Consider the following 26,521-nt stretch of genomic DNA (forward strand, 5'->3'; position numbering starts at 1 on the left):
TAAGACACTCAGAATAACAAGTAGCTGATTTAAAGTACCTTTTGGTAGCAAACTCATAAAAAAAACACTGGGGATTCCTGACCCAGATGGTAAAGGAGTTACATCTTCTCTAGAAATGGGCAAATTGTCTACAGAACCTTTACAATTTCACTGTACAAACGTTGTTTAGACAAACTTGATATAAGGAGATAAACAGTGCATACAAAATCTTAGGAGACCCCGATCTACTGGTTTTCAATTTTTTTGTGTAATGTTTATTTATTCTTGAGAGAGAAGGAGCCAGAGAGACAGAGCATGAGTGGGGAGGGGCAGAGTGAGAGGGACACAGAATCTGAAGCAGGCTCCAGGCTCTGAGCTGTCAGCACAGAGCCGGATGCAGGGCTCGAAGTCACAAACCGTGAGATCGTGACCTGAGCCGAAGTCAGACGCTTAACTGACTGAGCTACCCAGGCCCCCCCCAAGTCTGCTGGTTTTCAAACATCCATGGAATATTTATAAAACGGAATGGCCCTAAATAGTTACATTAGTGATACCACTAATACATGGCCTTCAGGTCAGCTTGACCCTTACCATCCTACATTGGCAAAGATGAGTGTTTATATTAGCTTCACTTGCAAAGTATAGCTTAGGATACTGAATCATGTGGCTTAACCCACAAAATTATAAATAAAAATATTTCAGTGGTCTGTAAATACATGTAATTCAGGTAGAATTCAGCATTCTGAATATAAGAAATAAATCGCACCTAGAATTGTGTTTTCTTCTCATCCACCAAGTTGCAAGGATATATATTTCTTTATGAAAAATAGTTATTTTGGATTCTGCATGCCCAAGCATTTTCTCTGCTTTTTTATTACAGACAATTCAAGTCTTCAGGGGAATTCATGGATCAAGAAAAATAATACATTCTTCCCATATTATAGAATATTTCCATCACTAAATATAACTCGATGCCAACTTCTGCAGTTTCCATCTATATTACAAAAAGCCCAATAAATAGTGGAGTTGGAAACATCTTAGATTCTTGGAAGATTTCTGATGTTTAGTTGGCACAAGTCACAAAAGGTTGAATTTTCCTGAAAGATATTGATATTTCACAGAATTAGAATGAACTTTAATGGTGCCTCGTGGGGATGAGTATAAACAGGTATTTGTCTTCCTTTTTTTTTTTTTTTCTTTCTGTTTACAGTGAATTAAACACAGATTACGTTGCAATCAAAGTTTTTATCTTAACATTGGGGGATACAATGTTGCAACGAGTTTTCTATTATGCTGTTTTTGTTGGGATGGTTGCTTTTTCTTGTCTACGGTTTCTCCAAATATTTTTTTTTTCTTATTGCTCTATTAGGCTTGTTTGAAATATATACGTCACCGCTCTGTTTCACGTGTTTTTTAACCCATTTCTGGGCATTTCCCAAAAATGCACCAACCTCTCATGTCTTATTAGGTTCTTATCAAATCTTCAGATTGTCACATAACTGAATTATAGACAGTCTTGAGGGCTTACTTGTATTCAAAGCCTGAGGCGCGTTTTACTATTAACTGATAAATATGTTGTAAAAACCCCTCAATTCGGTAATAAATCATTTAATCAGCAAAGGCCTAGAATAGTAAGGGGGGATAGTAATAAACCTAGGGGGAAAGTAAGTCATGACGGATCCTCAGTGGTTTTTGGAGACCCATTTGCACCTCCCCTCCCCACAAGTCCCATGGAATCCTTAAGAATACTACACATTTCCCAGAAGTGGAAACACCCCCCTCCCCTGGGGTATAAACTGCAGAACAATATAATGATTCTGACTTCTAGGGTTCTATAAAAGAATCTCAGTATGCGTTAAAGGTGCTTCTCTTTTGTACTGTCTTCAAGAACACGCACACATTTTCTAGGCACAGGAAAAATTTCAGTTTTCCACAAAGAAAGTGCTTGCAACTATAAATCATGCTCAGTGCTGACAAAGACTAACAGACAAAGCAGTGTAAACATATGAAACAGAAATGTTAAAAAGAAAAAGAAAAAAAATGTCACTCTGAATATTTTTTGTTACTGTGAATATAATCTTACCTACACGGTACACTCAGAAAAAACAAAGAAAAAGAAAAATATCTAAGAAAGATCTAATATAAACTAAAAGTTCTAACATAAATTGAAACTCCTAGATATAAAACTATTTAAAAATTAAGCTAAAAGCATATTCTACCTTCTAACTGGTGGCCAACTGTGAATATATATGAGATATATTTTATAAGAAATAAACATCAATTGAAAAATTTGTTAAAACCAATGTTTGGAAAATATGGCATATGAAATATTGTATCTCCATTTTGATTGCTAGGGGTTTGGATCAGAGTTTGCAGAGAAATGAAGTTGGTTGGACAAGGAGTTGCCAAAATCACAGGTAGCCCTTAGGTGCACAAGTTTCTTAGATCTAAATTATTCCTCATAGTCCTGTTCCTGAAATTGTCAACTTCGCAGATTGTGGCAAATGGAGAGATGCACATTTGTTGAAAACCTATTGTGCTCATTTCATATAAAATTTACATTGCGTGCTCACACCCAGCCTTGAAGCTAGGATTCACCATATCTGTTCTAAGAGTGAGGAGACAATGATTTACCTTAAATCAGTTACGCAAAGTCTCCCAGCAGGCAAGCAATGGGACCATGATCGATTCATTCTCAGGTCTGTGTGATTCTGAAATCAGCAATCTTTCTCTTAAATCCTACTGCTTTGCATTTCATAAAGACCGATGTATTAGATACCATGAATGAGTGATCTCAAAGATCAGATGCCTGTGAGATGGGAAGACAAACCACACTCCAAGGAGAGGGAGGAAAGGGAAGGTAGACTCCTGCCACGCACACTGTGAACAGTGGGTATTTACGTGGTCCCTGAAGCAGATGGGATGGACTCAATCTGGGGCAGAGTAAGGAATTGGGGCAAGGAGAGTCTGTTCAGAGTAGTGCATGACTGAGGAGTTGGAGGAATCTAAGGTAAACATATGAATGAATGAATGAATGAATGAGAACTCTACCGTAACCTGTTTTATCCCAGAGTCAGACCTGGGTTTGGGTCTATTTGCTATGCCTCACGTTTACTGGTCAGTTGCCTGCATGCCTGAATTTTATTTTGTGTTTTTTCTGAAGACCCTTGGGGACACGCTGATCCGATAAAGTTGGCCAGATGATAAACTTCGAGAAGACCCAAAAGCACAGAAAGAAATGGTTTGTGAAGGCAGGCACTGATGGCATGGCAAGAATTTCCTTTTACGGAAATAAGGCTGACCATCGAGTCCTAATGTGTACAACCTCCCCTTCTCCATCCCTCCATGCAAAAGTATATAAAAGTCAAGAATCCTGTGTTTCTAGGGTGTTCTGTTCTAGTAGATTCCCCACCCAAGGAGCACTACTGATTCTGGCTTTGTAGCACAGGGTACCTTTCTGTGAGGGCAAATGGAGGGACCCTGGATCAGGCCCCCTGGCATCACTGACCATGCATTTCTCCTATGTGATTTTTTTGTTCTATTTTGATTCACTAATAACCCCAATCTGTTCCAAGTCATCATTTTCTCCAGTGCTCAAATTCAGACCAACTTTAATGCTCTAGCCTGATTCAGGTGAGATAATAATTGTTGATACTTCTCATAAGGGACTTTGTAATTGTCAAGGTTCTATCACACATATAATGTTATTTTTCATAGTACTCTCTTTGAGAAATAAGATATTATTTCCCAGTTTTCAAGACATAGAAACTGAGGGCCAGAACAGTCACGTCTCCTTTCATACCACATCACTGATGTATCTGGGGTTAGATCTATGTCTCATCACTACCCCACTGTCTTACACACAATACTTTTTACATGGCTTATGAAAGTATTGCATAGATCTTTTTTTTTTTTTTTTCAAATGGCAATTCCCCCCATATTGGGAACTTTGGAATTCCCATTATGTGTCAGCACATTTCAAAACAAGTGTAAATGGGTATAAGATCTGACTGGTAGAAAAAAAAAAAAAATCACAGAAACTTGAATAGATTTCTTTTCAATTTTACAAATGCAAGGGACCAGAATACAGTCTTGGAATATATTCTAAGCAGAGAGTTTGAAGACAAAATTGATCTAATTAGGAAGGTGTGAAGAAAATATCCCCAAACCAAACCATATGCCATGTAATAGTCTGGAGGTAAATAAAGAAAAGCTGCCTTAGAAATGAGAAAATCACAAGTACATAACAATTGGTGCCAGAACATTCACCACTTTCACTCATAAACAGAATTTTAGTCTACACTGGCTTGGGAAAGAGGTAGGTCAAGGAACATGGACAAGGACCAGGCACATAGTCAAAGCTTAATCGATGCTTATTGAATGTATGAATGGATGGGTGGATGGAATCATTACTATAGACACCATTGAGGAAGGAGAATAGGAGATACTTTTCTCAAACACAGATCTTATTCTGTGCTATCCTACTATCTATTTCCCAGCTGTTTTTTGAGCTGGATTCCTAGGTATCACCTAGCCCTTTATAGACCGAAGAAAGGTCCAGTTGGAGTGGAGGATTAAGTCATATGATTGTGGTGTTGGAACAGAGTTGAGAGAGGGCATTTGGAGAGAGACGAGCAACATTCAACCTGCAGTAATAAAGCTGCCACCATTTCCTGCCTGTTGGTGACTTTATCTCTACCAGCTCATCTAATTCTCACTATTCCAGGAGGTAGATATTTCTACTTTCAATTTACTTATCAAAAAAAAAAAAAAAAAAAAAAAAAAAAAGACAGAAGTGCCAGGTAGAAAAGGCAGCAGAGCTGAGATTGTAACCTAAGCTTGTCTGAACAGAATGCTCTCTGCTGTCTTTACTAAACCACTCTCAGACCATAGAAATAACCCAACTTCTCCATTTTGCACGTGAGTAATGAGAGGTAATTCAACTGATGCCTGAAGATCATAAAATAGTTATGGATCCAGGTAACTTAAATCATTTTTTTGGTCCCCTTTACATTTATATGAAAGCTAGCCATTGATTTATTAGTTGAAGCCTAATTTAAAAAGCATACCGTATATACAGATTTTAGCATTCTCAATAGAACTGTGAGTTGCATAAATAAAAGATAAATGAGTTTCCCCGACAGAGCCTTTGCATCTAATACCACATCGTCAGGATTAATTGCTGCCCCTCTCATAAAAATTCTGGTGGCAGCAGTTCTGGAGAACTTGGCTAGAGGCTCTTGGCTCTTGGCGTACCTTGTCTAGGTAACTGCCTACCTTGGGGTCTGGGCCATCCATTTTATAAAGGTTTCAATCCATATGTATATCTGACATTTTCTTTTTTGCGTTACGTGGCATAAAATATATGTAACAATCCATAATTCTTGAATTAATCAAAATCACAAAACCAAACTGAATCAAATCTAATGTGTTTCTTCCCTGTTTTTCCAGCTATCGTATTCCAGTAAAAGGCATCTAGGATTGTGTTTTAAATACTCTATTTAGCATTTAAATCTACCCAGAATGTAAAATCCAATCATTTTCAAAAAGATTTCTTCAGACCGTGTGATTCTAGCTTGTGTCAGTTTCACATATTTCCTAGTATAAATTTGATCTCATGATATTTTAATATATTTGGGGGGGGATCAATTCTCGATTAGTTACTTAAATAATTGTGACAAAGCTGCTGTCAGAGTAATCTTAAGACAAACAAAAAGTGATTTTGGAATACTGACTTGGAGCCATGCAATTTAAAAGGAAAAGGAAAAATAGAACCTGGCATACACTTGAAAACACTAATTGTAGACGGGTGGCTGAATATTCCCCCAAAAGCAATAGAACATTCCTTCCTTTGAAATAACAAAATAATGGCATTAACAGCCCATAATCACAGTGAAACGCTGGAATAACAAGAGAGTGGGAAGAAATTCCAAGGTAAAGGCCAAAATGCCAAGGTAAAATGCAAAGAATGACGATGGCTCCTTGCTTTTCAAAGATGCGTTTTCCAGAGTGGAAGAGGGAGTTGTAGCCGTGGAATGCCATACTTTGCGGCAGCTAACGCTCGCTGAGAACAACAATTACAAAATCGTATATGGGAGTCATCCTCGAATGCTTGCTCTCAAATCTCATGGCTTACCAGATTGGAGCATGGATATTGCTGTAGGTGGCTGAAATGAAAGTGTTTAAGGGCTTTCTGGTCCTAGAAAAGTGCTGTGCAGTCTCAGACTCTTGGAACTCAAATAGATGGCACTCGTGGGAAATCAAACACAGACCAGTCCTCGTCAGGAGGAAGAGGTAGAGAAGTCCCTGGCTCACTTTGCAAAGATCATGAGGTTGTTCCCTGCACACCTGCCTTCTTGCATGCCGCAAATTTTTAACTTTAGAGTCACCTGCATCTTAAAAGTGTACCTACTAAATGTAAATATTCCTGGACCCACCATAAACCAAGCAGGTTAAATCTCCTAGCCTGTCTATGATGATTCTGTTAGGAAGTACAGCTGTCTGGAGGACGGGTTGAAGATTTTGAGAACAAGTTGAGGCTTAGTGTGAAACAGCACCGTGATTAAATATTCCTGACTGTTGACTGATGGCAGGGGCAAGGGGAGAGGGATAGAGTGACCTTGGTGGAGGTTGGGGGAGCAAGTGTCCTTACAAGGATCATTGTCCAGCTCTATTTTAAATCATTATTAGTTAATAAGTAACAGAATGTCAAGAGTGAGAAGTGTTGAGCCCAATTTTATCTATTAACACCCCCAAAGAAATGTATCTTTATATTTATGATGCACACGAAGGCACAAAATATGCATCCCATAGACAACGCTATAATATTTGCATATCCTATGGAAATACATTTTAGTTTGGCAGAAGTGGAGCTAAACGCCCTTTAGAAGAGCATACATTAGAGACCTTTGCTGTGGGGGATCAGGGCACTTCTTTTTGTATTATAATTAATGAACAATGAGCCGGAGACTTAAGTTCTAGTCTAATCATATGAACTTGGACAAGTCACTTTTCCTTTAACTGTCCCGCTAGAGTTAGCTACATGCTGTGGTCTGCCTTCCGTCACAGGCAGCACTTTTACCAAATGACCTGTCACAGCACATTCAGGGTCCCCAGGACTCCAGGCTGCAATACCTATGCGTTTGCCATTCACCGCCTGACTGCCAACCAGTTGCCTCAGCTTTTTTTATCGTAATAATGATTAACGTCCAGGCGCACATTTTTGTCTTAGCTAGTTGTTGTAGCAAAAGTAATTTTTAAATGCAGTAAGTGCTATAAAGCAAGGGTATATAGGTCCCCTTCATAACCTGAGATGAGTTGTCGAGGGTTGGGGACAGCTGCTATCAACACTTGTCTTCGAGCCTTGCATCTGAGAGGGTGATATGGAAGTTATTACTTGCACTCATATTCCATTGGGGGTTGGGGAATTCAGTCACAAGGCTTCACTTGAAATTAAGGGCGTTTGTTCTGAAGAGGAATAAAGGCAGAAGAAACGGAGAGATCATTGGCAGTCTCTTCCACAGTAGGCTTCAAGTCAGCAAGCAAAACCACAATGGCAAATTTACAATCTTGGAGGATAACTGGTCTCCTAGACACTGGCTCTGTATGCTGCCCAACTTCTGTCTCTCAGTCAGTGCTCCGTACTTCTGAGGTTATTTTGAAAGGATTAGCCTTGATGAGAAAGGCCTAACTCTTAATGACATCTCTGCTACTGGTCTGTATACACAAAGTGCCAGCCTTTGTTGGGAGGAGGCTGTTTGATTGGATTTTGATTGGATTAGAGTTTTCCTCCATTTTTTTTAGCTTGTCATAAAAAAAAAAAAAATGTATTGTGCTTTTAGTTCTTTAATGTTTCATGTTATGGGACTCTTGGTCAGTTTTAGATTATAAGCCAGGGGAATAAAAGATCGCTCCTTGTTTTCTTCCTTCTTTGTTTCCAGAAATGTGCCCACTAGTTTAGGAAAATAGGAACATACGTAATCTCAACAAAATAAAGTACTCAAATTGAAGCCAGACTTACAAATAACCTGTATAATTTGGTAGAAGGAATATAAACTTTTAAAAATGAGCACATATCCAAATCAAGCCTAGATGAAGGAATCTTACATCACCCTGAGAACTTCTCTCTTTGCCTTTTCTCTAGCTTCTGCGTACGTTGAAGAAGTCTTGCCAATGAACTAGTATCTTCCAGGGTACAAGTTCAGTAGCAACGATTGAAATATTGAGGTAATAAAATTTCCTGTAAGTCATTGACCTTGGTAGTGACCTTAGCAAATTTGATTAATTTCTCTGCCCTTCCCTTTCATTATCGATATAAGGGGATAATAACCCTTAGTATGTGTTATCCTAAGGATTTAACAAGTGAAATATTAGAGGGCTGAGCACAGTCCCTGGCATTTAGCAGTAAGTAAGCAATGGTAACCATTGCATTATCGCGCTATTTCCCTGAGAACAAGCACAGAGCCTGGCACATGGAAAGTGCTCAGTGAGTGTGTATTACATACATGAGTCTGATTGTGAAAGTGACTTTCTCTTCCCTACCTGCATCACTCCATTTCCTCCTAGTAGATGCTTAGTACATTTATTCACTCTATATATATTTATTGGGACTTCAACAATGGAAAAAAACCCAGCTCAGAGTCTGATGAGGACCCACAGTCTTTACCTCGGCATTTTTACAGTTGGGAAGGTTGCCCTGACATGGATGTTATACTTTGTTTTTAGTTGTTTAATTTTTTTACTAGAGAGAGGGAGAGATTGAGAGTCCCAAGCACGCCCACGCTCAGCGGGGAGCCTGACATGGGGACCCTGGGATAAGGATCTGAGCGGAAATGAAGAGCCCAAGCCCAACCCATGGAGCCACGCAGGCGCCCCTGTTTTTAGTCATTTAAATGGGCTCCATTCTTCAGGTGTGTTCTTAGCACTGGCCTCAAGGGGACTGTTCCTCTTGGTTGCGCCTATGGATGGCTGGCATCCTAAAACATTTTCTCCATACGGGAAACTCAGGAAGTCACGTTGGAAACGGGAGACATGGAGAATTCTCCACTATCATAGGATGTCTGTCTTTGGAAAACTTCTGTCTGTGGGGACTCGCCCTGGGCTGTTTTCCTCACTTGCTGGGGTTGCAGCCTGGGGCACTGAGTTAAGCTGCAGCGCCATCTCGTGGTCAGATGATGTGGTGCCCAGATGCAGAGTTTCTAATGAGTAGGTGAGCAAAAGAGAACTCAGGAGTCACCTTATCTACTTCCCTTATTTATACATAAGAAAAAAGAATCAAAAAAGAAAAAAGGAAATGACCTAAACTTTATGTTACAAAGAGTTAATTGCAGAACTATCCCACTTGGTTGCTATTTCCCTCAATAGTGTGCACTATGGAGCATGTGGTTGTGGCTGAAAGTTCGAGTTGTCTTCTAGGTACTTACACAACCTTCTGTGAACCTGAGTGGTCTTACTTTTAAAACGGGGTGATACGGCTGTTGTTGTAGCATCTGAACAGCAGAGTATTTTAAGGACTTTATAAACAATAAGTTATGAAAAAGAAATCTAAGTTAATACATATTTTTTTTTTCTAGATTTTTGGTAAGGAGACAGATGCATCTCATTTAAAGCTGCATTAACAGTTGAGAGCCACTCATCTATTCATTGCCCGCTTCCAGGAGAATGTGTGGAGTGGTGGCCACATCACTGTCGTGGGAAGGGAGGATACGAAAATGAAGAAAACACAGACTTTACCCTTGAAGAAAGCAGTCCAATAATAATGAAGACAGACATTAATAGATATAGTTTGTTGTGATAACAGATATTAGCGTGGATGCTGGTAACACCTTTAGTGCTTACACACAAAAAGAGTTCCGTTCTGCCAAGTTGCAGGGGGAAAGGGGTTGCTGAGATGGAACAAGCTTCACATAGGAAAAAATAAACGTGAAGCATGGTCAGAGCAATACTAGAGGAATGTCAGAGACACAGATGGGACAAACCAAAGATGAACATTCTAGATGTGGAAGGATAAAACACTAAAAATACCCCAAACAAACAAAAAATACAACCTCACAAGAGAACAGAATCATCCTATAGTTATAAAAATATTCCAGTTCTGGTACATATTTTCAGAACTCATGGCTGTCGTTCCAAATACATGACAAAATAATCTGGTTTGGATCCAAAATTTCATAACTTATACCAAAATTTGATATTTTGTTTGTAGTTATAAAAGCTAAGATCATTTTAAATTGTGGAATAGCATATAACCCAAAGAGTCGACGGGAAATGATGAGGATCGAATGGTTTCATGAAAGCTCATCTAGACCAATCATTCCGTAGATTTCTATATTACATATTTGTCTTTCAGTTCTATGTGTTAACAATTGTTGAAGGTTTTTTTTTCCTATCTCTTTCATCATAGAAAGTATTTGAAAAAAAACAGTTTTAATGGCCTAGAAGTCATACTTTTCCCTTTTCAAATCCCTTCTAGTCTTCTTCACCAACCTCTGACATTCAGAGAATTGCTTTTTAGACACATTGATCGAAGACCATCTATCCACATATTGTTCATTCCAAATTGTTCCCTTCTGGGCTATCTCAGGATATGAAGTGTTTGTCAGTCCTTCAAAATATAGTAGTAAGGATAACTCTGTCAAAAAGACATTTCCATGTACAGTGAAAGCCTAAAATTACATTCTTCCAGACTGTTTTCCTATGCGTCTGCACGTCAAGGAGATAGAAAAACTTCAGATTTTTAGTCCAACAAAGAAGAAAGAAATTTCCTTTGACTGAGGGAATAGTTTGACTAGCTCCCACAGCCATAGCTCACAGGCATCTATCATCACGGTGGTTCATAAGGAAGATGACAAAATACAGATATATTGAGAACTTCTTACGCTGAAGAATTTCATTGACCTAGACTAGTACACTTGACTCTTAGGCCAGGTGACCCTGAACAGTGTCTTTGAGAACAAGTGGTTATCAAGGCTAATCTTGAGAAGTGGGTATTAACCAAATATGGATGGCCAAAGAGGGCAAAACAAAGGCAAGCTGTTTACATATGCCTTGTGGGATTCTCTCAGTCCTAAAAGGATGCTTCTAATTATTTCTTTGACCGCTGTCAGTGCTCATTAATTAACAGAAAAGATTATTAGGGGATATGAATTACTTCGGAGTGTTAGTCTCTTAAGTGACATAATTATTCCCAACAGAATTCTGAAAGGACACGAGTAACAACACTTCGAGGTGCCAGCTGACTTGGAACTGAAGACTTGAAATTGCCCCTTGGTTATCGCCAATTCTGCAATCGTGGAAAACACTGGGCACGCTCTGTCCCAACCGGGAGAAATCACTGTATCTGCAAAAATCTCACTGATCACCAATGTGCGTGGGCCCATAAATCAGAGGGAATGAAACAACTTTCTTTGGATTTTGTGGCTCCTGTAGGAGATCTCATTGACTTCTCAATTACCAGAGTAAAGGTGGGGCATTCAGTCTAAAGGAGGAAAGAAGGGTAAGCCCAGCTGGAGCTCATTTCTACTTCTCTGCCGCCTTCCCTGCAGTCCCTGTATTAATCCTACGATGGTCTTCAGATGCTAACTTTCAAGTCCACAGGAGGAACAGGGACATAGCAATAGCTTTCGGTAGCTGGGATTTTTCTGAGTATCAGACATATTATCCTTTCCTCAGGTTAATATTTCTGGCCTAAAAACTTTCAATCACAGAAAATTCTGTGGGTTACCTTTTGAATTATTGCATGACAACAGTTCACATGCATACATTCCAATGCTTGATTAGATTCCAAATGGCAATGATAGGCAAAGTAACAGCCTATAATTCTAGTATGTAATGCAGAAATTCAGACACTTTCTTGCAAACACCATATTCAGGAAAGTACAGGGGCTCCTGGGTGGCTCAGTCGGTTAAGCCTCCGACTTCGGCTCAGATCACGATCTCATGGTTTGTGAGTTCCAGCCCCACATCGAACTCTGTGCTGACAGCTCAGAGTCTGGAGCCTGCTTCAGATTCTGTGTCTCCCTCTCTCTCTCTGCCCTTCCCCTGCTCACGTTCTGCCTGTCTGTCTCTTTCTCTCTCAAAAATAAATAAATATTAAAAAAATTTTAAAAAAAGGAAAGTACAATGATTCCTGGGGTTGAGAGAGGTCAGGAAATCTAGAAGGTAAGATTCCAAAGGGGTGGTATATATTTCTGAGAGTGAAAAGTGGTTCTACATAGTTCTGTCAGCAAAAGTTCAAGGGACCTCCCACCCATACCCACGTAGGTAAATACCAACTACACAGCATTAGATCACTTTCCACCCTCACGGTGTATAAGTTGAGAATTGTATTGGTGGCTTGAAACAGAGACCAGAAATAATAGCTGTCTACCAAGAAAGAAATTTAATGCTTCCTCATGTGAAATAAATCCGGAGATGTAAAGTCCTCTCTGCTAAATTATCCTTATGGGGCCTTTCCCCATCTTTCTCCTTACCATCACCTGCATGAGACTTTTATCCTCAACATCACCTCCTGTTCCAAAATAGCTACTAGATGTCCAGGCATCTCATGTGTACTCCATTATGTAAAGAAGGAAAAATAGACAGGACAATCAGTCTTTACCTGGCCTGACATCTATTCATTGCAGCAAACCCTGGAGTTAACTTGGGCACACATCTCTAATCTTTGGAACCAGAGAGTTAGAAACTCACAATGATGGAATAAGTCACTTGTGAAAATCAACTTCTACTAGACGTGTGGACCTGTCCCCCTTGGTACCTGGCTCTCCTAGTATACTCCCATAATGACACCAGAAATGATGCCACTATATTTTCTTCTCTTTACCATCCAGGAAGATCCTGGTTTGCTCCTGATCTCTGCTTTATGGTAGGTAATAGGGAAATAATTCGTGGGCATCTTTTTCAGTTTTCAGTTTGCTTTAAGAATATGTTACAGAAACTGAACTTTCTAAAAAAAAAAAAAAAATTGAGGGGGACGGGCAGATAGAGAGAGGGAGAAAGAGAATCTTAAGGAGGCTCCACACCCCTGACCCGAGCCAAAATCAAGGGTCGGACATTTAACCGACTGGGCAACCCAGATGCCCCTGAACTTTCCAAGCTCTGACATAGCTTAGTGCAATGCAGACCACAACACGCAATGCTATGATGTCAGGGTAAAGTGTCAGGTCCTGCAAGAAGAGGACAGAGGGTTGTTCTATGCTGAAGACTGCTGGGTGAGAGGGAAAGAGCTACTGGCAGGAATCCCACCCTTATCTAAAATGTAATGGGGGGAGTCACAGCACCGGAGGAAAACAGATTTGACCAAGCTGAGCCACTTCACTAGGGTGGGAGTGGACTGTCATGTAGAGGAAGATTTAGAAGGAAGACCATTCTCATCGAGAGAGGTGAACAAGGATATTAACAGCTTTCTGCGGAGGACACAGGAGTCTGGCTCTAATGCACCAAGTAATTGGTCAACTGAGTCAAGTGGGGTGATAATGGTGTGATCTGGACAGAGGTGCCATGTGCCTGTCTGTGGGCCAGATCTCAAACCCCACTGTAGAGCCTCTGATTTGCAAGACAAGGCAGAGGTAACTAAGAGGGAAACCAACATTGGGAGAAGGTTCTCCGCCATAGGAATGGGCCTGGGGAAATACATACCCATCCACAAAGATAGCATTTAGGTTCATTCACCTGACTCTTGGAGAACCTGTGGAAAACACCACTCATACAATCTTAATGTTGCTTTGAAAGGGGATGCTATTGTCCTAGAGAAAGAAACTGAAGACCCTTTTCCACTTTACAGGAAAGCCGAACATCTAGAGAACTTCATAGCATTTTGCAGGGGAGCAGTTTTTCCAGGAGACATGGCGCGATAATATTTTGACATACCTCATGACCTTTATTTTTCTCTTTACTAGTAATTCGCTTTCATGTCCCTCTCTCTCATCCATGTGGAGTCGTGCCCAGTGCACCTGGAGGGCAGTCTGACCAGGCAGAAAGTGGAGGGGAAAAAATGGTGTCTTTGTGGCTTAAGAAAAGGCATCTGGCTTTTCTTTCTTCTAGCGTTGGGGGAGTACTTGGTTAGAAAAAAATATCCTCCCACATAGTAGAAGAGGAAGAAAGACAAAGAGGGTAGGGTGGCTCAGCTGATTAAGCATCTGACTCTTGATTTCAGCTCAGGTCACGATCTCACAGTTCATGGGTTCGAGTCCCTCATTGGGCTCTGCGCTGGAGCTGCTGGGGATTCTCTCTCTCTGCCTCTCTCCTGCGTATGCACTTGTGCTCTCTCTCTCTCTCTCTCTCTCTCTGTAAATAAGTAAACGTAAAAAAGGGAGGGCAAAGATCAAAGGGGTGATGATGTTGGGGGTCTGTTTATGGAAGTGGATATGAGGGGATCACATAGATAAGAATGGAAAGTGCCACGGAATAGAGCCACCCATGAAAGACACTGCTTGCATTCCCAGATGTTGTAGGGGAATTGCATCAGTATATGGCCAACTGCCCAGCCTCAGCCCCAGTAAGGACCATACACAGATTTGCCCTGGGTCTATGTTAACTTTCCTTTGCCCCAGCATTGGGGCATCCCTTTGCAGTAGCTAGATGCACACAGAGAGTTCCTGTGCCCTGACGTTGCTGAAAATACATCGCATCACTGCATGATAGGCAAGTGTGCAGAGTTCCTTTCCTCTTATCTGTCTACTTCTCTGTTTCCCCAGTCACATTTGAATGTATGCTCCCTCTTTTCTCTCTTCCCTGACTGTGTGCTTCTCTCTTCTACCATAGGGCATTTGCACATGCTGTCCCCACTGTCTGAAACACTCCTCTCGTCTGCCTGCTTGCCCTTCCATCGTGTCCTCTAAAAACACATATGTCTAAGTTATATTTGTCCTTCAGATCTCAGCTGAAGTAGCACATCCTTGGAGAAACCCATTTTGAGATCTTAAGAACAGTTAAGATACTTATGTATATGTACACTTGAATTGTCATTCCTTTTATAAAAAGTTTTTTTTAATGTTTTCTTTACTTTTGGAGAGAAAGGGAGAGCATAAGCTGGGGAGGGGCAGAGAAAGAGGGGGACAGAGGATCCGAGGAGGCTCTGTACTGACAGACTGACAGCAACGAGCCCGATGTGGGCCTCCAACTCACGAACCGTGAGATCATGACCTGAGCTGAAGTCAGACGCTCAACCAATTGAGCCACGCAGGTGCCCCTTGACTTGTCATTCCTGAGGAAGTACATCCCAGATTGTAATTGTCCCTCTACCATACAGGGCCCTAAGAACACTGGAGACAGGGACCATATCTTTTTTGCCAATAATTGTACCGTCAGTACTCAACATAACGCATGGCATGTATTAGGTACTCAGTAAATATTTTGTGAATGAATATAGGCACTCTTATCTAATACTGTCCCTGGCATGCGTATAGTAGGTGACAAATACACATACACACCTACATAAATATATAAATGCAAGTACAAATACATATAAACTAAAGAATTTCATATATATAAATAAGTAAAGTTATGAAGGAATTGTTTCAGATGCCGTGTGGTAGAGTGGAATGAACACGAACTCTACAACCTGTAGATTAGGATCTAACTACAGTTCTTCAACTAACTGTTGTGTGAGTTTGAGTGAATTGGCTTAACTTTCTAAGCCTCAGTTTCCTCATTTGAGGAAAAGGATAACAACTCCGAACTTGATTGCCAAGTTCAAAAGAGATGATGTTCAAAAACTGCCTAGCCCAGTGCTTCGTAAGTCCTCAATAAACGGTGGCTATTGACATGGTTGAATTTGTATATCATATATGTTAAAGAAGAATGTAGAACTCTATTTAGTTGAGTTCCCACACAAAAACAGCGTTGGATACATTCAGATGGGTTCAGTAAGTAGTTGCAGAACAAATAAGTGAAAACATCAGTTTTTAGCACGACTTGAAATCTCTATTGTGTGAACACCGTATTTTTCAAGAGTATGCCAGAACAATGCAGAATCCTGCCGCTAGGTGTCGATAAATACACATGGCAAAAAACGAGGCCTAGCTTCTGGTTCTGATGTAATATTTTCTTGTAAAAGTAATGATAAGGCACTATGGCTATTTACAAGCAAAGTTGCATGCTCAGTCAGTAATTCAAAAGTGCCCAACTGTACAGCCGTATCTCTCAAATAAATTCATATTTTCTCCCCTATCCCTTCCTCTTTTCCCTCTCTCCTTCTAATCCCTCTCTTCTCTCTGCCTTTTTCTCTCTTCTCTCTTTCTTCTTTCCTTCTTCCCTTCCTTCCTTCCCTCTCTCACTTCCTTCCTTCCCTCCCTCCCCCTCTTTTCTTCTTTCTTTCTTTCTTTCTTTCTTTCTTTCTTTCCTTCTTTCTTTTCTTCTCAGAGAACAAAGAACAAAGCCTTTACTCTGGTTATCATATTTTATAAGGCATGCACACACATAAACGAGGAAGTTCAGGCTCCTAGAGCTGGCAAAAGGCTGAGCTGGGAATGGGAACTTTCTGCCACAGCACAACACCTTCCACTTGCACCAGCCCAAATAATTGTTTAAACACTGTCCCCCCTCTTCCTCATTGTTCCACCTCCTTAAGTCTTTTCCTAGTTCGCCCATGATTCAGATCATTTCTTCTGTTTCATGAGCTTTGCCCATCCACACCTTCTCCCAGGAATTCTACCTACCCTTCTCCACTCCCTTTAATCCCCTGAACATCTGGGTAACAATTGATTTCTTCCTGGGGCATTTAGAAACCATCCTCAAAAATGTTTTCTTTTAGCCATCCCTCACTAGATACAGAGTCCATGTTACATGCTGTATTACCTTGCTAAGGCAGCCAAAACAAACTACCAGAGATCAGGTGGCCTAAACAACAGACTTATTTTCTGACAGTTCTGGAGGCTACAAGTTCAACAGCAAGGTGTCAGAGGGGGCTGTGTCTTCTGAGACGTCTCTCCTTGATGTGCAGATGGTCCTCTTCTCCCTGTGTCTTCACATCGTCTTTTCTCTGTGCAAGTCTGTGTCCAAATTTCCTCTCCTGATAAGAATACCAGTCGATTGAATTAGGACCCACCCTCATGACCTTATTTTAACTTCATTCCCTTTTTAAACACCTTATATCCATAAAGTCACATTCTAAGGTAGTTTAATATGAACTTTGGAGGGATACAATTCAGCCCACAACATAAACCGCAAAGAGCCCCCGGATTTTCTCAGTACCATTTACCATAACTGTAATTATTTTCACATGTAAGTCATTTTTAAATGCCTATCGCATACCTAGAGTTTCCATAAGGGCAGGAGTCAGGTCTGTTTGGTTGAAAACACAGCTTTAGTGGGGGTGCCTGCGTGGCTCATGTTGGTTAAGCATCTGACTTCGGCTCAGGTCATGATTTCACGGTTTGTGAGTTTGAGCCCCACGTCGGGCTCACTGCTCTCTGCTTCAGATCCTCTGTCCCCTTCCCCCACTCACTCTCTCTTTCTCTTCCTTTCTCAAAAAATAAACATTAAAAAATGTAAAAAGAAAGCACAACCTTAGCACCCGAAACTGCCTGGTGCCTAGTATGTAGCAGGTTATCTCCTTGACATTGCTATTAAAATCGTCTTTGTTATTATTATTTCCTAGGTAACTCCAGTATCTGGCACAAAGTAAGTAGCTGAGTAAATATTTAGTTAAAGACATTTAATAACTAGCAACTGAAAAGAATTCCCTAGACACTTTTTCTTTTGTTATTTTTTCTCTTAAACCAATGAGTGGCTCACTTTAGCGTGCCAGTCCGTGTATGTGCCCTTCCTTCCCTCACCACATATTTGCATTAGCAAACAGAGAAAGGACTTGCATAGGTCCCTTCCCCAGATTCATCCTTCTGAGGGTCAGATGCTTAACTGACTGAGCCCCGCAGGTGCCCCTACAATGTTTGCATTTAAAACATATTCTCTTGGGGCTACTGCACCCATGAAGTAAGTCTTTCTTTTAATCATGCTGGGCACATGCACTGAGAAAAATGAGGCCCCGTTTTTAGCCCCTGACACTGAGAACTGAAAAAAAAGGTAAAGAGATCATCAATGAACTGGGGAATGCCATGTAAAACAAACTAAAGGAAAGAATTCGATGAAGAGTTATAAAAACAACTTCCTTCTCTTCGTTAAGTAGCTGAAGGTATGATTTTTCAGGGCCCTGTTACACAGTCTTACAAAAAGACAACATGAGAGGAATTGAAATTTTAGATTGGGCCAGTGAGCTATAATGATTACCCAGAAATACGTTTTGAACATCTGAAGTAACCTTTCCCATCATACTCTTCTGGCACTTTCTGTGAGACCATAAGCTAAACTACTTGACGGGGTGCCTGGGTGGCTCAGTCGGTTAAGCGTCTGACTTCAGCTCAGGTCATGATCTCACAGTTTGTGAGTTCGAGCCCCATGTTGGGCTCTGTACTGACAGTTTGGAGCCCGAGCCTGCTTTGGGTTCTGTGTCTCCCTCTGTCTCTGCCCCTCCCCCACTCGCACATGCTCTCTCTTTCTCTCTCAAAAATAAATAAACATTTAAAAAAATAAAAAAAATATAAATGAATAAAGTACATGACAAGCTATACTGTTACCAAGAAGAATTTACTGAGAAAATGTTCTCATTGTAAGCAGCTTATCCAAATTAGGAAGGGAGTTTACTGATCTGAATACTAAGATAGAGCAAGACACCTGATTCTAGTGGGAATATTTTAGCCTTGTGTTCACCTCTTGGCTCTTCCATCAGCTGACCAATTTCAGGCAAGTCACTCAAAATTAGTGAGCCTTGTTTCCTTCTTAGAGGAACAGGGGAGCACAATCTCTACTTGACAGATATGTTGAGAGGGTTAAAAGTGACCTCAAATGTAAAGGGCCAAGAATGAGTCTTGCACGGTGGACATGCTTCATCTGGGCCAGCTGTTCCTGCTCCAGTAGCTTTGAACTTCTGCTGTGCGAATGCAATGGAGGCTAATCTCAGAACCATTCATGTAACCAATAATTCCCCAAATGTTAATATCTCTTCACATTCAAGAAGACTAGATTGCTAATGCTTGCACCTTTGAAAACTGCTACAATTTTACTTACATACTGAAAAAAACGAGGCCCAGAAAAGGCAAGTTGCAGATTATTTTGGCACCACACCGAGGAGGAGGAATCTAATCTAGCTCCATCTGTTATGCAAAGGTGGGCTCTTCTTTTCATTTGATTAATAAAAAGTTAAGGAGAAGAAAAACAGCTGCCATAGATACTCTGTTGAACTGATACGGTAGTTACTTTTGATGAGCCCAGAAGCCACTAAATAAGAGTTCCGTTCATTTAGGTAGATGGTGGTGATGCAGCCACACCCTGATCCATTTTGCTGGCTGTGGCAGCATACCCCAGTTTCTGAGATGATGGTTGCTCACAACTACCCCCTTCTCCAAAGAATTTCTCCCTTTAAGCCAATACTACTTAGCCTGAGAGGTTCTGTCCTCCCCACTCCACCCTTCTACAACCCACAGCCAATGACAGACTGACCACGGATAAAAATGGTGGTGCTCGTGTCTCTACTGTGGGGTGTAATTAATGCTCCAGAGCTCCCCTGTAGGATCAGGCTGAAGTGTCTCCAGGTGAGACCTCATCCTTGCTTAGCTCCTCCTCCTGCCCTTCCCTCATTTCCTTCTCTGCGAGGCTCTTGCCCAACTAAGTATCTCTGCTGATCTCCTTTCTCCAGTTCTGCTCCCAGGAAACCCAACCTAAGACACTGGAGAAAGCAGATTACTAGTGATGGATATTTTATTAATGATTACTGTTACTTTTGAAACAAATTCATAGAATGACGATTAGGATTCGGGCATCACACAAAAGGAAAACATTTAAAACTTAGAGTTCTAAAGCAACTTTAAAATGTTTTGTCATCTGAAAATAGACAAATGGTAAAAGACTATGAATGGGATCTTAAAATGTTGAAAGCATTCCTGTTATACTTGTCACAGATCAATAATGGCATAGATTGGCAACTTGCCATATAAAATAGGCAGAAACTATCAAGCTGCTGTGTAGAAACTAAAGTTTCTGTAGTTTCGTACAGCAGAAACTATTAACTTTCTCAATGTTATTATGACTTAAGGAAAAACACTTTCTTTATCCCCTCCCCCTCAACCCCCAAACTTTAGCCACATGTTTCCCAGGTTTGGAGAGAGCACTGGTGACTCCAAGTGGCCAGTAAGGCAATTTTTGGTCAAAACTCCCAAATAAAAGAGACAGAGACACCTGTCATCCTAATGTATATAGGTTTTCTGTTTTTTAGAGCATTGATGGCTTGAACACTTTGTTAACCTCTGCTGGTATACTGTATGAGATTTCAGAACTTAAATATCCTTTTATTATAAGACTAAAATTGGTATTTCTTAGAATATCAAAGTCTTTAAGAAAATCTGAGATTATTCCAAACAGGCATGGGAATTCAGAACTATAAAGAACGAGAGAATTAAATAAGAGAAATTAAGGTCTTAGGCACTAAATTAAATGATTTCCAGTTTCTATGGTGTTTTTAATACCATATATAAGCTGTTTTAAATATGACCCTATAACTATACGACCCTGGGTGGCTCAGTCGGTTTAGCATCCTACTCTACTCTTTTTTTTTTTTTTTTTGAGGGAGAGAGAGAGAGAGAGAGAGAGCGAGCACAAGCTGGGAAGGGATAGAAAGAGAGGGAGACACAGAATTAGAAGCAGGTTCCAGGCTCTGAGCTATCAGTACATTGCCCAATGCAGGGCTCAAGCTCATAAACCAAGATATCATGACCTGAGCTGCAGTCAGGCCTTAACCAGCTGAGCCACCAGGCACCCCAAGCATCTGACTCTTGATTTCTGCTCAGGTCATGATCTCACAGTTCATGAGATTGAGCCCAGTGTCAGGCTGTGTGCATGCAGCCTGCTTGGGAATCTCTCTCTCCCTTTCTCTGTGCTCCTCCCCCGCTTGTGCTCACTCTCTCTCTCAAAATAAATAAATACACATTAAAACAAACAAATAAATAAATAGATACACCTATAACTAAGAATGCAGAAGGGTTCGCTGCTAAACATTGACCTAAAATACCATATAATATTTGTCTATTTTTTTTTAAATCAAAGCATCTTGCACCTGTAACTAGTGTTCTTATAAGGTGTATCATCCGCATTTCTTTTACAGTCACCTGTATAGATAAGTTTTGAAGTTACTTGTGAACCTGAACATCGTACCTGAGAAATCTGCAACTCAAGACTCAGAAAAGAGTGTGGGGGCGAATAACTTTAGCCCCAAATGGTTGGGTGAGGTTAATCAAAACTAATGAAGGACACTGCAGATCTTAGGACACTCACCAATGGTAGAGTGGTCGTACTTCCCTACTTGTTCTGGAACATACCAGGGATGCCTCTTCAACATTCTCAACCACGCTCAAATAACCTAAACAGATGAAGAGAAAAATAGCAGAGGATAAGATAAATGGGTTAACCTGAAATCATATTTTGCTATTGGGAAATCTCCCTTCTCTGGTTTTAGATTGTTGAGAACGTCAGCAAATATCTGCTGTGAGATTCCACGAGTCAAAGAAGTTCATCTACACTGAAATAGGCAGGTTACTTCTCTTTTTTGATTCTATTCTTACTTCACCAGTGAAGACAGAATAAATTAATTCCTTATCGTTGGAAAGAATTGTAGTAGAAGAGATTCTTTTATAAACTGAACAATTTTGTATTATGTTCTTGTAGAAAATACTTGATCAATTCATGGTCTCCAGACTCCGGAATTCTACCAGCCAAATACTGTTTATCTTCATGGAGGGTTTTGGCAGGTTTTCTCTCCTTAGGAAATGAGTTGGAAAATATCAGTGAGACTTCAAAGCCATGGCTCGAGGTTATCTTCTGATTTATGAAATGACTGTTTCCATCACTTATCAGAACACTGAGTCTTTCCTGTGGAATTGCAATCCTAGTATGTAAATAGGCTCGGGTGATTGCTGGTTACCATATTCATTGTAAGAAACACCTCTACTGAAAGGTCAATACCAAAATGATAGAAGTCTAAAAAGCTGTGTGAGGTACAGGAGGACGTTTGGTGAATTGGGAAACACAGTCTTGTATTCCTTAATTTGGGCTCAGTGTTATACTTTTCCAAATTAGGGCATTACTCTCTCTACAGAGTTTCTGTTGATTTTCCCCACTTCTGATTTCTCTCATTCTCAATAATTGAGAGTCAAGGGCAGTAGATCTCATTCTGATTATGCCTGTTTTGTTACCTGAGCTTGCACAAGTTACAAAACCTTTGTAGTCCTTAGTTTTCCCACCTCTTAGGTAAGAATCATAGTGCAGAAAACCTCAGAGTAATATAAGTAAGTAAATAAATAAATAAATAAGTATAAAATAAAATAAAATAAAATAAAATAAAATAAAATAAAAGTCTAGATGCTGCCCCCAGAGATTCTGATGCAGGAGATCTTGGTGAGATAAATAAATATATTTCTATATTTTTAGAGAGGTCTCTGGATGATTTTGTTCATGAGCTCATTGTAGGCACACTGGACTATCTAATATCTAATATTAGATAATATCTGAGGACTTTTAAAGACCTACAAATATGAAATATATTGTATAGTAATAGAAAAATTTGACATGAAATAATTTCCACTACTCATGGTTCCCAATCCTTCAAATGGCAACTTGTGAATCATCGTGTACATTCTTGGTAACATTAAATAGCCACTCATTTCAGTGGGTACAGAGAAATGAAAGAACAGAGGGGGAAAAAATCAAATCAATTCAACCTGACTTTGTAATTGCACAGGTGTCTCCAGGCAGAATGCACTTTTGCTTTTTCCTCAGTTGTGTGGTTATATAAATACACTAAGTCAGGTTATTGAGGGAAGTTGGTACAAAGGGAGTATCTACTCACTCAAATGTGGATAGCGGAAAGGAAACCCAAAATCAAGGCTCTGAAGAAAGAGGGGAGAGAACTGTTACCAGCATCTAGAGATTGGGGTTACTCAGAGTTGTGGCCTTTAGTACGGGGACACAGCCAGTCTGCAGCAACCGGCAGTGAGAAAGTCAGGGTGCTGAATCCCTGGCCTCAATTTCCTCCCTTCTTCCATTGTGTTGTTGATGTGTACTGCCTCTCATTAGCTCTTCCCACACAGGGGAGGAGAGGCAAGGAAGATGGAAGGCATACATAAAGTTACAGAGTAAAATGTAAAATGATTTGGAGGTGATGAATCTGCACAAAGACTTAGCTCTTCCTCAGTGATTTCAAACCTCCATGATTTGAACATCAGAATCTTCTTTTTAAAATCTCGCTTCTTATGTATTCACACAGATGCTTCCTGTTCAGCATCATAACCCAGCTCAGATGTCTTCTGTTCTGTAAAGTTGTCCTTGGCCCTTGCCCACATGCAGTAGCAAGCCCCTCTGTGTGCTAAGAACCAACCGGAATAAGTTTCCCTTCACATCATGTTTTAGTCCTATACTGAAATTATTATTGAATCTCTCATATTTTGAATAATCGATGTCAAAGTGCCCTTGAAGTTTTTGTAAAACAAATGGAGGAGTCTGATAGAACAGACTGCTTTTTGGTTTTCATTGACACATGACATCCATGGCTGACTCGCTCTTTCTGTTCCTGTTAATATGCCCACCTGAGAAATCACAGACCACAGGTATATTGCTCAGCAAGCAGAGAAAACTAGATGAGCTTTGCGGAACAGCCTTTCTGGCCGGGCTTCTAGCTCTGACATCCTGACAATACCCGTCCTCACTATACAGGTGGGTTAGTCAGAGAAGATCGAATAATTCTATGAAGTGGTTATAACCCCTTCGTCATCTCTGGCCTACCATCATTTTTTCTAATCTCCAAGACATCTAATCTCCATGTCACTGAATTATTTGAAATATGACAATTCTATGTGCACAGAGTTTGGTTTTCTCTCCATATAGTACATTTCACTTATAGGCTCCCGTGGGTAAATCTGATCACTTACATTGAACTTGGAAAGCCCCCAACTAAGTAATACTGAAAAACCATTTCTTAGAAAGGTGGTTTTTGATAAATATATTTGTTTATGTGGATTATTTTGAACATTTATTTCAGATACCTTTGAATGACTGCAAATACAGACTACAATTAAATAAGACCTTACATTTAAAGGCCTTACAATAATATCTGTTATAGAAAACTCTCAATAAAAAAGTTACGTATGACGTTAATGACAGCAGCTTACATATGTAAAACTTATTCCTGTGAAGTGGGTATTAGTAGGATTCCCTTATTATAAAGAGAAAATTAAGACTGAATAGTTACTTGACTTTCTTCACCAAGAGACAAGCAACAAATCTCACATTTAAATTCAGCTTTTCCGATTTCCAAATCGGGTGACATTTCACTATATAGTTTCTTTCTATGGCAACCAGTTTGTATCCCTCTGTGTACTTACTTTGTCATAGTATCACCTTTATTTTCTCACACCTGTAGTTCATGATGCCCCAAATATGAAACCAATCCCTTTTCAGCCTAGGAAGCTTTGAGAAACCCTAGGTAAGGGCTTGGTATGCTGTTGTGACAAACCAGGTTATCTTCTTAACTGGACCCCTACCTCTGGGTGCAAAGCTCCTGAATTCTCTTGACACGTTACTACCCTTCTGGGTTCACGTCTTAATTCTATTTCTTCTGAACTTGGAGTCTTGCTTGTTATTGCCATCTGTTATAGGTTGAACTAGGTCCTCCAAAAATGAGCCTTAATCCAATATCAATGGGTGTCCCTATAAGAAGCGGAAATTGGCATTCACAAAGGGACACCAGGATACGCACGCACAGAGGAAACGCCACGTAAAGACACATCGAGAAGGTGACCATCTGCAAACCAAGGAGAGAAGCCTCTAAAAGAACAAGAACAAAAACCCAAACCAAACGAAACAGAACAAAACACCCTACTGACACCTTGCTCTTGGACTTCTGGCCTCTAGAACTATGAGAAGATTAATTTGTGTTGTTCAAGCCACCCAGCTTGTGGTATTTTGTTAAGGTAACCCCAGCAGACAAAAAGACTCCATTGTCTTGAGGAGTCATGATTTGAGCTGACACATGTTTTCTGGGTTAGTCTTCCTGCTCCCTGCATAGTCTGCATAGTTGGACCACAGAAGCTCCCTAGCTGCATGCTCCCAATTGTATTTTTTACCCCTCTGGCTTTAGTCTGACTTACTAGAACTTCCTGGTGTGGCAAACCTACCTGTCGCTTCTGACAGCCGCTGTGGTTTTCACTATGCTATTGTCAGCAGATGCGATGGTGGGACTTTGCCTGCCCTTTGATGAGAGATGTGAGCAATTCCCCAGCTTCCACCATTTGCACTGCCAGCCTCCCTGAACTCCTCCTGAATTCTGAACAAGCTCTGCTGTTTTGCACCTCTAGACTGACTCAGTACCTCCCGCCCTCGGGGTGAATTTCTGTCCACTCCCACCTCCCCTTTGCCTGGCTAATTCCTACCAATCCTTCAGCTCTCCACTTAGAAATAACTTCCTTGAGAAGCTTTTTCTTATGCCACAAGACTGAGTTAGCCCACACATCCTCGTCTACCACCCAACACGTATATCTCATTATATTGTAGCTCAGAGGTTCTCAAACTTCAGTGTGCATCAGAGTCAAACATCGGGCTTGTTAAAACAAACACTGCTGGGGCTCCAACTCAGAGTTTCTGGTTGACTAGATTTGGGATGAGTTCAATGATTTGCATTTTTAACAAGGTCCCTGGTGGTACTGAGACCACCCTTTCAGAACGACTGCTACAGATAAATAGCCTGTTTCCTTCCATGCCCCCCCCCATTTTACCACCAAGAAATTGCACTCTCTTTAAGTGTAGGGATTTTGTCTTTCCAATCACTGTGTGCCCAGGATTTTGGACAGAGCCAGAAGCATGATGGATACTCAAAAAATAATTGTTTAATATACAGATGAATGAACACGGGGATTCTTTACATCAAAGGAATACTTTTTAGAGTAAGATTTTGTACCAAGGATATTTAAGAAATATACAAATAAGAGAATCAGCACTCTTTCATAAAGGCTAAGTGCCTAGAGCCATAATGTTGTTTATACTGGTTGATACATACACAAAACTGTTTTATTGGAAATTTGACTAGCGTTATTTTGCCTCGGGGAAATGTTGTAAAATGTATAGCTGGAAAAGGAAAATGTAAAATAAGATGTGAAAGTGAAGCATTAGGAAAACTGGTCATTAATGAACACAGAAGGAAGCCAGAAAGCAAATACAAAACAGAGGCGCCTCCAAGACCCAGGACTCCTCCACTGGCAAAACTTCAAATCACAAATCAGAGTCTAGAAGACGGAAGAAATAAAACCTGAAGGTACTGGCTTAGACCGACTCGGAAGACACTGTACAAGGAAGCAGACACAGCTGCACTCCCTTCTGGCTCAGTTGCTTTACAAGAGTAATTTTACTGAAGTTTTAATGTGCCCTGCAGCCCCCAAGCCTCCCTCCCAACCTGCATTTCATGGTCCCATCCACCCATTATGGCAGAGAGCACCGTGCAGGGACCCAG

General features: G+C 40.5%; 1 long non-coding RNA gene across 1 annotated transcript in view; it reads right to left on the reverse strand.

Moving 5' to 3' along the window:
• The window catches only part of LOC125919407 (uncharacterized), a 78,651-nt gene extending 53,902 nt beyond the window's left edge, over window positions 1-24,749 (reverse strand). Inside the window, exons 1-2 of the long non-coding RNA XR_007456765.1 lie at window positions 24,561-24,749; window positions 21,301-21,385 (exon numbers count right to left, since the gene is read on the reverse strand). This is a non-coding gene — a long non-coding RNA (uncharacterized LOC125919407). The remainder of the gene's footprint in view (window positions 1-21,300; window positions 21,386-24,560) is intronic.
• Window positions 24,750-26,521: the final 1,772 nt, after the last annotated feature.

This window comes from Panthera uncia, chromosome B4 (assembly GCF_023721935.1).
Source record: "Panthera uncia isolate 11264 chromosome B4, Puncia_PCG_1.0, whole genome shotgun sequence".
Taxonomy (NCBI): Eukaryota; Metazoa; Chordata; class Mammalia; order Carnivora; family Felidae; genus Panthera; species Panthera uncia.